Raw genomic sequence first — 14,384 nt, forward strand, 5'->3', positions numbered from 1 at the left:
GCTCCTCTAGCTACATATAGGAATAAATAAACTACTTCTAGTTAGATACAACAAGTTAGCTTTACCTCCGATACCTCACATACCACACTTTATACATTACTGAAGTAAAAGAAACTGGCACAGTATGACCATAAAGCAGCAGAATCAGAAAAACAATTCAGAGAATGTGAAAGGTATAAGAACTGCTTTAACAATCCTCTAAGATGGGGTCATTTTTTCTCAGCAATATGCTAGAATTTAGCTCACTATCCTGGGTACAAGGTGATAAAGGGGCCTCAGCAGCCTCCGTGGCACTGTTCTGCTTCCCTGCTTGGGCCCAGCAGAGGCCCCTAGACATCCCAGAACCTATACAAATGGAAAGGGTTGAAAGTTGGATAGGCAGAGAAATGCCCATTAGACCCACTAGACCTAAATAGCCAAAGGAATTCCCTGATACTGCAGTTCTGCTAAGAAACCAGATTGGACAGAAAAAAAGCCAAATGTAGTGTACAGAGCCTTCACACAAATGTCCCTGGTCTACCCTTAATCTATAGAATCCACCATTTGGGGGGATGGACTCCAAACAGGGCAATGTTAAAGGGGAGATAAGCTTATGGCTTTTTTCCCCTCAAGAGTCCCTTCTCACAGGTTGGAACAGGGGAGGAAATGATCTGTGGCATCTAAATGTTCAGGTAAACCTAGTGTTCTCCTGATATTAACATTATCTTATATCAGCACATGTGCAAAAGAAAAATATTAAAGTTACTGTAACCACACAATGTAATTTACTAAGTTTTTCCTTCTGTACTTGCCTCTCAAGAACCCCCGTAAGTACATCTTCCTTTTAAAAGGTTTATGCTCTTTAAGGGTGCTTAGATATTTTAGTAATGAGCAAAATATAAATAGGTATAAAGAACATGATATAATAGTCAAATCTAGCTTGAATTCCAATGAACAAAAGCATAGTTCTAAAGCATCAAAGGCTAGCAATGCTGCAGCAAGTCAGGTTTCAGAGAATGAGGCAGCAACTTATTTTCAACATTAAAAGAATCTAAAATTCCTCTGTCTGGAATGAAATGCAACAATAGGAGAACAGAAGAATTACCCCTTCTAGACCCACAACCTTAAGCTCTGTAGAGTCTGAGGGCATGTGTAGATGAAATGGGGGCCCTAAATTGAAGCGGATTATTTCTAAAAACACTGCTTCAATTTAGAGCCCTTTAAACTCCCATGCCATGCACACACCCGAACGTACCTGCCTCTCCAGTGGCAGGGAAGGGAAGGCAAGCTGCTGGTGGGCAGAGTGATCCCTGGGCTGCAGGGGCGGGGCTCTGGTGCTTCCCTCCACAGCGGTGCTCCCCCCAGGCAGCACCCGTCTGCAGGCACCTGTCTCAGGCAGTCTCAGGGAGCACTGCAGCCACAGAGGGAAGCACCAGGCCCCTGCACAGCTCAGGCAGGCAGGCAGGCTCAAGGGGGGGGAGATCAAGCTGCTGCTTTTTTTTTCTTTCTTCTTAGGCAGAGCCTGCCTTCCCGGGCTGCTGCCAAGCTGCCTGCATGGGCTTCCTGCAGAGCCCCTGAGCTGCATAGAGCCCGGTAATTCATTTTAGTTTGCTGGGCCCCAAATCATTTAAGGCACATTATGCTGCCAAATTTGCTACAGTGGCTGGGATTACTGCTCAATACGCTGCCAACACATGCAAACACCAACACCATTAAAGCAGTGCAAAAGCATTTAGCCCACTTTAAAGTGTCATGCACACGTGCCCCTGGTTTCGTCTACACACGGCCTGAATCAACATTTTTTTTCTAGTAGGGTTCTGCCTGCAAAACTGTCCAACATTTCTCCCACCTATACAGTTGGCCCAATAAAAGACATCACAAGGAAAAAACAATCTTTTGTGTGGCAGGAGGCTTGGTGCTTCTGCCACTTTAAGAGTAGGCAGGTTGGGGCTGAAGCAGCCTGTAGATGTGGCCTGGGCTTATTGCAGTCATCTGGCCCAGGAGGAGGATGTAAACCCAGGCCCTGAGATGAGCCAGCAGTAACAGCTTGGAACCTGCTGAGAAAATACCACCACAGTAGGATGACTGCAGCTCCAGAAGGTGAATACAGAGGGTAACACCTAAAGCAGTCAGGAGGTTTGGGGAGAAGGAGGTTCCTAGGGACCTAGGGAGGGGTGTGGGACCCAGATTGAGGGACTGAAAGTGTAGCACCAGTGAGGGTCCCAGAGCCTATTGTGGGGCTGAAAGTGTGGGACCAGTAAGGGTCCAGGAACCTATTCAGAGAGAGTGTGGAACCAGCAGAGGTCCAAGCACCCCAGAGGAGGGGCTTAGTGGAAGAGAACATCAATGAAGCTGCCATCTGCAAAGCATGGGTAATGGCATAGGGGCAGAATGGAGCCATGCAATTAGCCCATAAGGCAGTGACTACAAGCACCTAGTGGTCATCTGAGAGAGCAATTTAGGAAGCCCTGGGGCAGCTTCCCTCATAAAAAAAAAAATTAATTTTAAAAGAAAACATCAAGGCATGGCAGGAAACTGAAGGGGTGATTACCCACAAAATGAGGGCTGAAGGGACTCCAGGGGCTTCACAGCCATCCCTGGAAGGACATCCTGCCACACCTTCTTGTGTGTACTTTTTTTCTGAATAAAGTAAGGGCAATTGGGGAAAAATAGTGCCTCATTTTTAAATCACAGCTCGATGCCACATAAGAATACTTTGAAAAAGTTTGTAATATTAATTAATTAATTGGATGGGCATTTTTTGAGAAGCTATTTTTTCTTTGGAAAATGTGGATTTACCAAAACAAAATCTTCATGAGAAAATGTCAGTTTTGATGAATCTCCTGATTAAAAATTAAAAATTAACTGAAAAGAGTTATTTGTCATTTTGTTTGAAATGAGTTAAAATCAAAACATTTTTTTTTTTAGAAATTAAATATTTCAGTTAATCCAATCTAAGATCCCCCCCCCCAAATAATCAGTTCAGGAAAATTTGAGGATTTGCCTTCTTGTCTAGAGTTAGGAAGAGAAAAGAAGAAAATCTACCAAAATGCAGGAGGGGGAAAATATTCATACATACCTTCTAAACTAGAAGAAGTAATCACAGTCCTTCAGCAAAGATATAAAAAATCATAAAAAAACATCTAGAATTCCTTTCCAAATTGCATTAATGCTTCTGAAATTGGAAGACAAAGTTGTGTATGGTCTCTCCCTGAGAGAAATGCCTTCAGGCCTTTGAAACTAATGTAGAACCCTGGCAATAACTTCAGAAGAAGAAAGAGTTATTTCTCATTTACACCAATTTTATCTTCCAATGTAAGATCCATACTATCCAAACCAGTGATTATCAACCAGGGTGCCATGAGATGCTTTTAGGGTGCTGGGGGTTCACTCAATACTTCACTGCTAGGTGTGAAAATGCCTATACTTGATCTATAAGATAAACTCAAATATTTTCAAATAGGAATCCATAGTGTTAAAAACATTCTGACCTATTGTGGTCTTTCTACGTTCTTTGCAACAGAAGAATTATTCTATTTTTTTTTTTCTGTAGTGAAACACTGATTGAAAGATGATGGCATTTTCTAAGTGCTTTGAGTCTGGTGAGGGATGCCTAGATTCTAAAAAAAATTGAGAACCACTGGGTCCAAACCACCCCTGAAACCATGGTAGTGTGGAGATGATATTATAGTACCCTTCCTTGGGTCACTTAAACTTAAGTTTTGCGCATATAAATAGCATTTTCTATCATAGGTTAAGTGAGGAAGTGTACTTGGGACCTGAAAGCTTCTTTACTTCCTTCCTAACTACACAGTTGGTCCAATAAAAGATATCACTTACCAGAATCCATGTCTTTCCCATTATTGTGAGGGTCAGAGAGGATGATCTTATCCTGTGTGTGGCCATCTCACAGTAACTGCTGAACTTGGATAGAATAAAGCTAGTGATTACAGTGCAGGGCAGAGAATTCAGTCCAGTTGTTTGGCTATGTGTAAATTCAGAAACGTTACTGTAGATCAGTTTCCCCATCTCTGAAATGAAGATAATAATCCTTAACCACTTGTGAAATATGTTCAGATGGAAGTTCGATAGGGAAGTGCTATGTGTAACCACTGTGCTTACGATTTAAGCTTGCAATTTACCATATAATTTTCCAATTCTTTGGTGAATTGAAATCTCTTATTTAAACTATGCACAGAAAAAGAAAACAAATGACACGCCTAAATCTAAACAAGCCAAAATGTTAAGCCTGGGTAACTAAAATTATGTGTAAGCCTACTCCATCAGTGAGAGCTTCATATCCTGCACTGTGGTAAGCCAATAACATTAAATCAATTTTGGGGCTTTATTCATAGAGAGAGAGATGCTGGATTTCACTGGGATACTCCTAATGCTAGGCAGAGACGTTACAGTTAACACACCTTAAGTGCACAGGAAGCGCTTTAGAGCCATAATAGAACAGACATTCACAGCACCTAAAGCACTTTAACAATGGCAGATCCCACTCTAAAGTAAGCCTCAATAAATAGGGTATTAGTCTAAAGTTCTTCAGGTTACAGTGCTTTTTTGAATGTATGTACCATGCCCTTCAATGTAAATCAATGTGATTCATGTTCTGTTGCCATCTGAGGGGTCCTTCCCTCAATGGCTTGTTAGCCTCAGCTGGTTTCATCTGCTCCAGCCAAGCACAGCCTCAGCTTCACCCCCAGGCTGTCACAGAGAGGAGGCAGAAAAGGCTCTGTCTCCTCCCTAATCTGTCAGGCAGGGGGTGGGGAATGGAGCCTCTCTTCTGAGCAGACCTTCCCTAGCCCCTACCAAGACCTGTGCCCACAAGCTTGGGAGGGGAATATGCCTGGCAGAGAGGCTCCATTCTCATAACTACAGCCAGCAACTGGAGCTCCTGGCTGTCCCACTTTTCACTGTGCTGAGAATTGTGGTGGGGAGTGGGGGGAAACAGAGCCTCTCCTGCATGGACCCCCCCCTCACAAGCTTTCAGGCTCAGGTCTTGGTGGGGGCCAGGCCAGGTCCATGTTGTAGAGAGGATCTGCTCCCCACTCCCAGCCACAGTTCCTGGTGCAGCAAAAAGCCTTCCAGCCAGCCTCATGCTGCAGCTTCTGGCTGCCATTGTCAGGAGGCTTGGGCAGGGGTCGGGGTGAGGTATGAGGGACCCCCAACTGCATTCTGGCTGGCCAGCTTTTCACCACACCAGGAACAGGGGCTGGGGAGGAAGGTAGCCTGACCCACCCCACCCTGAGACCCCATCCAGCAATCTGTGGGGAGCACCTCATGTTGAGGGGATCTATTTCCCCTTCTTCCCCTTCCAGCTGCTGCTGACAATCACCAACTGATGTGTGTGTGGGAAGGGGTAGCTCTGGCAGCCTCCTGGAAGGTATGCACCAGTGCTCCCCACTTACTGGCCTTGGTTTGTGTAGGCAGGCCTTGGCTTGTGTAGGCAGAAACCCATGGGCGACTGGTGCCACCTTAGTCAGGGGGGCACATGCCCCCCCAGTGACCAGTCAGCAACGCTGGGGGGGGGGGGTCTCCCCGTGGCCAATCACACCAACCAAGAAGTGGCCACGGCACTACATGTGGTGCTCCCACTCCCCAGCCAGTGCTCATGGGGGGGCATCTGGCGCTCCCACCTGCCACCCCCACCCATCACTTAAGTGGGGAGTGCAGCCTGTCAGGGGTACATCAGTGCTTGCAGCGGGTGCATGTGCACCCCCATGCACCCCCTACATGCTACCACTGCTCCTCCCCTCTCCCCCACCAAACAGTGAATGTCTTTTCTGTTCATTTCTGTTCTAACTTACAGTACTCCAAGTAAAGTGCAATAGACCACCTCTGCCAGGGGCTTTTTGAACATCTGTAGTTAGCCTAACAGTCCCCTGATGCTGTAGACAGGTCCCATATTTCTAAATCCATGTTTAGTCTCCCTAAATAAATCTAGCTTGATTTTTAGCCATTCTACAAATCCCACTTAAAAATATATATATTTTTAATGCCTAATTGCTTTTGCAATATTTCACAAGCTCCACATTTCAAAAGCCTACAAACAGAAAAGCGTTATCCCTAAATTACAGGTCAAACTGTTTTCTTCCATAGGTGAATCTGAGGGAAGTCCATACAAGTCCTTCTTGCTTCATGCGCCCCTGGAAGACAACATCCAAAGCCCCAAAGTATGGTGCTTCTCTGGCATCTGAATCCATTGAAATCCATCCATATGCCTGTGTAAGCCCTGAACAACCCAGGTCTTTAGAACATTATTTTTGCCTGGCTGCACACGTGGGTATACAGTGATTCATGAGGGAAGTATCCTGAATTGCTGGCAGCATCCCTCACGGTTGAGGATAATCACTGCCACAGGTCAAGTAAAGGGTCGTGGATAAATCCGTTGACTCAAAATATTCTGAATAAAGCAAATTCTGCCTCAGAACACACCATCAGAACATCTTCTCTTGACAGTGTGACTTAGGCACTGGGAGAAGTGTTAAATAAACTCCTGTCCTTCCATCCCCATTTTACCCACAGCAACACCTACTTCTGTTATCCAGCTGCAGAACTTGAGGTTCAAGCTAGATAAGCCTGTGATGGGATCTCTTTGATGTGAAGAGGCTTAATAAAATTCCTGTCTTCCCTTTTTACCTGGTGACATTAATTTTTGTTAATGAAGCAGTATTATACAATTATTGGGCAACAGAGTGGAGCAAATTTAATGTGCACATTCTTGTCCAACTGTACAAGGGCCACTATATCTACTTGAGTAGCTCAGAATCAGATTAGACATTACACTGGTCATAAACCAGGTGATGATTGTAGTTTTTCTGAAAAGTCTGGTTTATAGACCTTGCCATAGGATTGGGGAAAATGAAAAAAAATTATAGCAATCGCAGCTGCATAAATATGTAGTCTCAGGCTGCCTTATATATTTAGCACTTGAAGATGAATGGTGGTGTGCATGATGTCTGGGCTACTATATATTTTTGTTAGGTGTAGGCAGGGTCTGTACTTGCTTCCTACTATATGTTTGCATTTCTACTGCCAATTACGACCACATGCTTCTCCAAAGAACATCTTTAAAGAATAAAATACAGATGGCTGGTAAGTATAATCAGTTACACAAAATTTGATTTCTTACCAACGTTTCATTTTCAAAAGTGGACAAGATATGACATTGGCTGAATTATTGGGTGCTCAGGTCTAATAAAAATGATGTCGCAGCCATGTGACAAAGGACATACATTCCTAGTAAATACGACTGCAGTCATGTACTATAATATATCACAGTCTCAGGACATACAGTAGGTAGATTGTATAAATCAGGGGAGGGGGTACTACTCATAATTTTTAAGTAATTCTTTGACCCTGGATTTGGCCACATGCCAGTAAGTTCTCTGGTTTGATTTTCAGGCACTGCCAAAGTGGGTTAGTGAGATTAATAGATGTCTCTTCCATGAAGTAAAAGAGTGCAGGCAAAGTGGCAGAAGTAGAGAAGCAACAGTTCTTTGGATGCTTTTCTAAACCCCTTGAGCATCTTTAACACTATTCTGTGAAACTGTTCTTATCTATCTTTGTACATACACTGCACCCAAATTTTTAATATGGACTTTATCTGCTCTCTAGCCAGAAGCCTGCATTCTGCTTATGAACTTGTTGTGCACCTAAAATGTTTCAATTTGTGTCTACAAATGGTATGTGTATTTGGAATTTCCCCAAAATTACTCACCCCAAAATACTCAGGAACAAGCTTAAGAGACCTGTTTTGAAAATCTGACATTGGCTGGATCAAATCTTTATATTACAAAACTACAAAAAGGCCTAAACCTGGACCCACTGTAAAAGGGAACATGTTCTAAAGCGAAGAAGTCTGCAGAACATGTCAGAACCACAAAGACCAAAAATAGGCAACAGAGTTACTGTATGCTATTATTACAGGTAGACAGGTTGCCTCACAATAATTACTGATCCATCTGCTCTATCTTCAGATCTCTGTCTATACTGGGGTCATGATAATTCATCAGGAACTGGATTCAGTAGTTTGCAATACATGAAGGTATCTCACACTAAATGAAGTCTGACCCTAGCAACCTGAAGAAGGGTGTGTGTGTGCCTGAAAGCTTGCAAAAAAGAATGTTTTTGCTATTTTTAGTTGGTCTAATAAAAGGTATCACCTCTGAACCAAGAGTTTTAGAGTTCTGTATGTTCCTAGCAGCATGCACTTGGTAAACCTGGTACTGCTTTCTTCTGGCTTTCTGTACCAATGGAAGGTAGAGCAGGATTTGCTCCTAAATGAGAAAACACTGTGAATGCCTTCACATTGTTTATATCACATTCCTTGATCAGCCAGTCAGTAATTTAGACCTTAAACTTTTCATATGACCTATGCTCCCAAGCACTCTAGAAGTCATAGACATGTCTAATGTAGATGATAATCTTCTCTCCAGTGATGGTGCTGTCCCACACCAGCCCTAACAGACAACAAAGCCTTTCAGAGCATTCAGTATTCAGATGAATACCAGCCCAGAACATCTGTAAATAACAGCATTGTTTTAAACAATATTTATAGATGTTTGTTTGTAACAGCATTTGTTTTATTTTCAACCTGGAAAAGCGTACTGTTAAAACAGCAACTTAAAAAAGAAGACTTAACATAACTTAACTTTATTTAAGGCAGATGATTTTATTACCAGTGCCGTCAGTCCTAATGTGACAAGCCAAGTCGTTTGAAATCCATTAAACCAAAATAGCAAAACCATGCTCATATACAGAAAGAGACATTTACATTTATAGAAAACTATATTGTGTGACTGTGTCCATAATCAATAGAACTTCAAGTGATACATTTTTTGTCCAATTCATGATGCTGTTTTAGAGAAATCTGGAAGGAAAAATATGAAATAGTAAAAAAAGAATAATGACTATCTGCTAAATTTTCTGTGTCAAACATGTCAGTTTTTTTGCCACTGGATGAACAACAATATAATGTGCCTGGGATTTTCATTGGGCACATACATCATTCAGACTTATTTGATTTATTGTATGAATCAAGGCTTGCAGGGCAGCTATTGGAACTCTTTGGCAATGCCTGCCAAAGCATACCCTGACCCAACCAATATTCATAGACTCCAAGAGACCACGAGGGAAAATGTGTAGTTTCCAATTTACTTGATGCAAATTAATGGTTTAGTCCTGTTTGTTGTATATTACCTAATGCTGATGGTACTTATTAATTAACTTCAAATGAACTTCATTTAAAAAGTAGGATTTTCAGTTACAATTTTCTTATTACTTTCTCTAACCGGCATTGCTTTGATAAAAATGAACAAGCAGAGCAAAAAGGCACAACACTTAACCAATAAGAATTTCTACACTGAAAAACAAGGAGTATGTGTGACTTGAAGAAGAAATTTTGTATCAGCTAAAAGTGATATTCATTTAGCAATATCAGCCCTAGCAGAGATATTTTTATTATGTGTGTTCACCTACTTTGCTTTCTTTTCTTGATTTCAATTTCTAACATTGTAAATTATATTCTAACAACAAATCTATTAAAGCCTGTTTTAATAAAGTTAGGTACAATATCATTTTAGGCAGTCTTTCAAATAAAAAATAAAAGGAAAAAGAAAACATAAAATAAAATCCCTGGATCATATGTCTGCAGGCTTGCTACAGTCCTATAAATAAAGTCACTAGCTCTATTTGAAAGAGAAACACGAGTTTAAAATGAAGTGACACTCCATATTTATAAGGAAGCAATAGGCAATTCCTCAACTGATTTCTCTGGGGTTTTTTTTATATTGGGAAAATTCTACTGCCAGAAATGTGCTTTTTGCCCCAGCTTATCATCAAAATGCTAAATTATTAACTGGAGGAAGAGAGTGTTTTTTCACTTCATTTTAAGTCTTTTTCCTATACTTTTTTTTTTAGCTTAAAGCTGTATTCATTCAACTTAATTAGTAAGTTTATGGTGTAGAGTATTTTATAGGATACAGCCCATTTAACAACACCAACACTAGTATATGATTTAAAATTTAGTGGGAAGCCTTGTGTGTCAATAAATGCAAATGTCATAGTTCATTGGTAAAAAATGTACAAAAAAATCCAAGAAAATCTTGGATTGTCACTTACATATAATTGAGGACATTTTTCTTTATTTTTTTCATTGTTTTATTTTTCATAGGATTTCATAGACATTAGGGACTGGAAGGGACCTCACGAAATCATCAAGTCCAGTCCCCCTGCCATAGGCAGGAAGTCTGCTGGGGTCAAATGATCCTAGCAAGATAAGCATCCAAACATTTTTGGAATGAGTCCAGAGTAGATGCTTGCACCATCTCTGTGGGGAGTCTGTTCCAGACCCTGGACATTCAGACTGTAAAGAAGTTTTTCCTTAGTTGTTCCTTAATTAACTCACAATTTTAGTTGTCCAACTTGAATAAGTCTTAAGCTGGGGACCCAAAAAAGGAAACCTCAAAATTCAACTTCTGGCTGTAAGCGCTTTTGGCTATTGTAGACTAGATCATATTTTCTCAACCTGTGGTACACGTACCCCTGGGGGTACGCAAAACACAGGCAGGGAGTACGTGGGTACCCCAACACTCTCTCTCTCTCACCCTCTTTTCCTCTCTCTCTTGCCTCTTCCTCCTCTCAAAACTATAGCAAAAAATTGGTATGCTGCATATTGCATGGCGCTTTAAATTCCTCAGTAATACTTTGGTGAATAATTCAGCCCTTCTAGCTCTAGCCAACATCACCTCTAACCCAGGTACATACTTGAGTTGTGCACCACTGGTGTAAAAGGTGGCAACCCTACCCACACCAGATAAGACATTTGTCATATCATGGCCTTATATACACAGCCCTTCTTCCAACGTATGGCACACATTAGGCTGTAAATATAAAATCCCCTGGAAAATTGAGTGTTGGGGTACTTATTAAAATTTTCAGAAGTTAGGGGGTACTTGCTACTTAAAAGGTTGAGAAACACTGGACTAGATGGCAAGGTAGTTTCTAAGGAGGATTTACCTAGAGTGGTTAGACTTCAGTCAAATATCAAAAAACCGTCAGATTTAGCCAAAATTACCATCCTACAAAACTCTGCTGTTATGTATGTGGAACTGCTCAAGTTTAAAAGGCAGAAAGGCCAAAGAAGTACAAGCACTACACAGGCTTCCAAAATAATTTGCTCCTTTTCTAGGCCTTCTCCACCTTTGAGATCCTACTCCGCTCTCCTGTTTAAATGCAGGTACCTGCATGATCTGGCCTTCTGTTAACTCAGGTGAGAGGTATTTTGTTCTGTGAATGTGTTCTGTCCCTGAAGTTTTGCATACCACTAACTTACTTTAATCATGCTTTGGATTAAAGAGATAACATACAGCAACGTTTTTTTCTTTCTGTATCATCTGTGGCATAGCATTAGAGATTCTTCACTCTGTGGAGGATTGTATAACAAAGATATGACACACAACTCATGACTAATGACCAAGCAAAGACCTAGACACTTCCAAATTCAGAACCACAATATTTAGATACCTTCCCCTCACAGTGGAGCACAAAATCAAGAGGTAGGTGCTTAGTGCATGGTGAGCAGGGAGTTGCCAAGAACTAGCCAATAGGAAAGCCTAAGCACAGCCAATAACAAACACCTTTCTGGAGCTGAGTCAGTGCTGCAAAGAAGGGGCCTACATCTACCCAGAATCCAGAGCCCAGAACATACCACTGAATGTGTTCAGAGTGTAAGCACTTGCCAGGAATCTGTGAAGTCTTTTTTTAATATAGAGTCAGAGGAGGAGCCCCACTTTATATAATGATCTAGTAGCTACAGCACTCAATTAGAAAGTGGCAGCACTGACCTCCAGACGCTCCTCAACCTGAAGATATTCAGGCTAATGTATCACACCACCCAAGACATGCTCCAACCCTAAATCTAAGCAAGATGGGGACACTCCCCACTTCTCCTGTGGAAGCTGTGCATCAAAGAATTCAATATTCATAGGGCCAGAAGGAGAACAAACTAGCAAGAGGTATCCTCACTGTTGGGGTATTCCATTAGGAAGGAGCAGCCCTGGATTCTTTCCCTGTTAATGCACTTCACATTAAACAGTCGTTGGACAGAGAATAGTAATAGTCTCTGGAAATGGAGGGTAAAGGGGCTTCTACCTTGCGGGAAAGATTTTGCTCCCATACACTATTGATCTTCCTGTGATGAAGAGCTTGAAAGGAGGTGTTTGAGGGGTGATTTTGCAATAAAGGATGATGCAAAGGCAAGAGTGCACAAATAGGTTTTTTTGAGATGGGTAGGATTAAGTTGGCTTTACAGCAAGAGGTAATAAAGGAGCAGGTGCAGAAAGAAGCAATTGAATTGAATGATCTTGAGTGATGGTTCCTACTACCTGCATCAATAAAACTGAAATCAGTATAGCTGGGTTAAGTGGTAGAGTGTCAGAACTGAACCTGTGATAAGAGCTGCAGACAACCTGCCTGAATACACTTCTGAACCAACTAAAGCTGCTGGTGACACCAAACCATGAGGGGAGGCATAGTGGAGCAGGAAGCCAGGAGAAATGACTTGTAAAAAAGGTTGCTTGACTAGCAGAAAATCACCCCACAGGTGGGAAAGTAGGCTAAGAGACTTCTGCCAAGAATACTGTAGGGGGCTGGATGCTTTCCTAATTATTCATACATATATTTATCTGTGTTATATATATTGTACTGTTTTCCCACATTGGTGCTGTGTTACCTTGTCCCCTAATAAAGTCTTTCCTTGTTTTATTTGTGGACTCACTGCTTACGAGCAGTGAAGTATTGCCTGTTAAAGGAAGGTATGTGATTTTTTTCCCCCGCAGAGCTGGTGGTGTTAGTTTATTTTAAAAGGAACTTCTAGAGCCCTAGATTCTAGCCTTGCTGCTGCCTGCAACCCATGGCAAAAGGCTTACATAAATCATATCTCTACAGAAATATGTTGGGATATTTCTATGACACTATAGTTATCCTTCTTTTGGACTCCTCTTCATACCACTAGTTTTATAAAGAGTCAAGCATTCTTGAACCCTTCCAACTGCACTTTATTTAATCTCTCATTCTTCCTATTTTCCCCAGAACAAAAGTCTAAATGAAAAAATGCTGTTTAAGCATGACTGGAAATAAATCAACAGAGAGAATTCATAACCGTGACGTTCATTTTTATCCCTCCTACTTCCTTTTCCACAGGAGGGAACTTAAGATATACCTATAATGTGGAAATCTGCAGGTCTAATGCTCTGGGCTCTCAAGCTATAACCGGTCTAATGATTGTATTGATCATTAAATAGAGCTGGGTGAAAAACTAGGTTTCTGGTTTGCTGATTTTTTTTTTTTTAATTCTGTCTAAGCCTGGCATAAAAACTAATTTAAAAGTTAATATTTTTAGGAAAACTTTTAGCTAGCTAAACCAAAATTAGTCTCTTAAATCAAAAGATTTTTTATTATTCAGAAAAAAAAATCATTAGGAAAAAAGAGAAAAACTATGCATTAACACAGGAATAGGGACAGCTTTAACATAAACCAATAAAAGGGAGAGATTAATTATTAACTGAACCTGATCAGGGCCTTGCTGTATGTATATATAAGGTACAAAGAACAGTTTCTTGCATTAAGACCTTGGGAGAAATTTTCAGAAGAGTCTAAGGGTCATATCCAGTCAAAGATTTAAGTGCCAAGACATTAAGAACCACAAAGGAGCAGAAACAGAATCTTTAAAAAGGGGCCCTTAAGTTCTGCCTCACTTCTTTCTTGGATTTGGCAATAAGGAACCTAGGGCATGTTGAACGCTGTGCCAGGAGACAGCATGCCTAGACACAATGCATTGCGTACATGAGCTGGAAGCAGCATAACTTCATTCATGAGCAGTTGTGCCTATGCTAAAGGGCACAGATGCCTGGCATAATAAGTCCACAATGTAGACTTGACTTTAAACACACACGTTCCACCCACATTGTGCATTTAAATCACCCAGGCTCTTCTGAAAATACCATTTTTATATTTGACAATGGAAAGGAGAAGACTAAAATCCCAGGAATTACACATATGTCCAGGGACGTGCAAATGAAGAAAATAATTTCAGACTCAAAGAATGAAAGTAGGTGGATTTGTCTGCTCAGTGAGGATCCATGTAACATTTCAAAATGCCTAACTAATTTTAGTGCCATTTTAGTGGTGCTTGCCATACTGTGCATAGAGTTATGTTTATTTTTAACCTCTGGTATTTTTTAGCTTGCAGCTTCTTCTATTTCTGTAAAGTTGCCAATAAAATGTACATTTTTTTAGACAAATGGAATTGGATTTGGAAGCTGTTACTTGGAGCAACTGCTTCTTCATACATCCAAAAGTCAGAAGATAGGTAGCATTTTGAGCCAGACAGGGAAAGA

Source organism: Alligator sinensis, unplaced genomic scaffold (genome assembly GCF_000455745.1).
Source record: "Alligator sinensis unplaced genomic scaffold, ASM45574v1 scaffold833_1, whole genome shotgun sequence".
Taxonomy (NCBI): domain Eukaryota; kingdom Metazoa; phylum Chordata; order Crocodylia; family Alligatoridae; genus Alligator; species Alligator sinensis.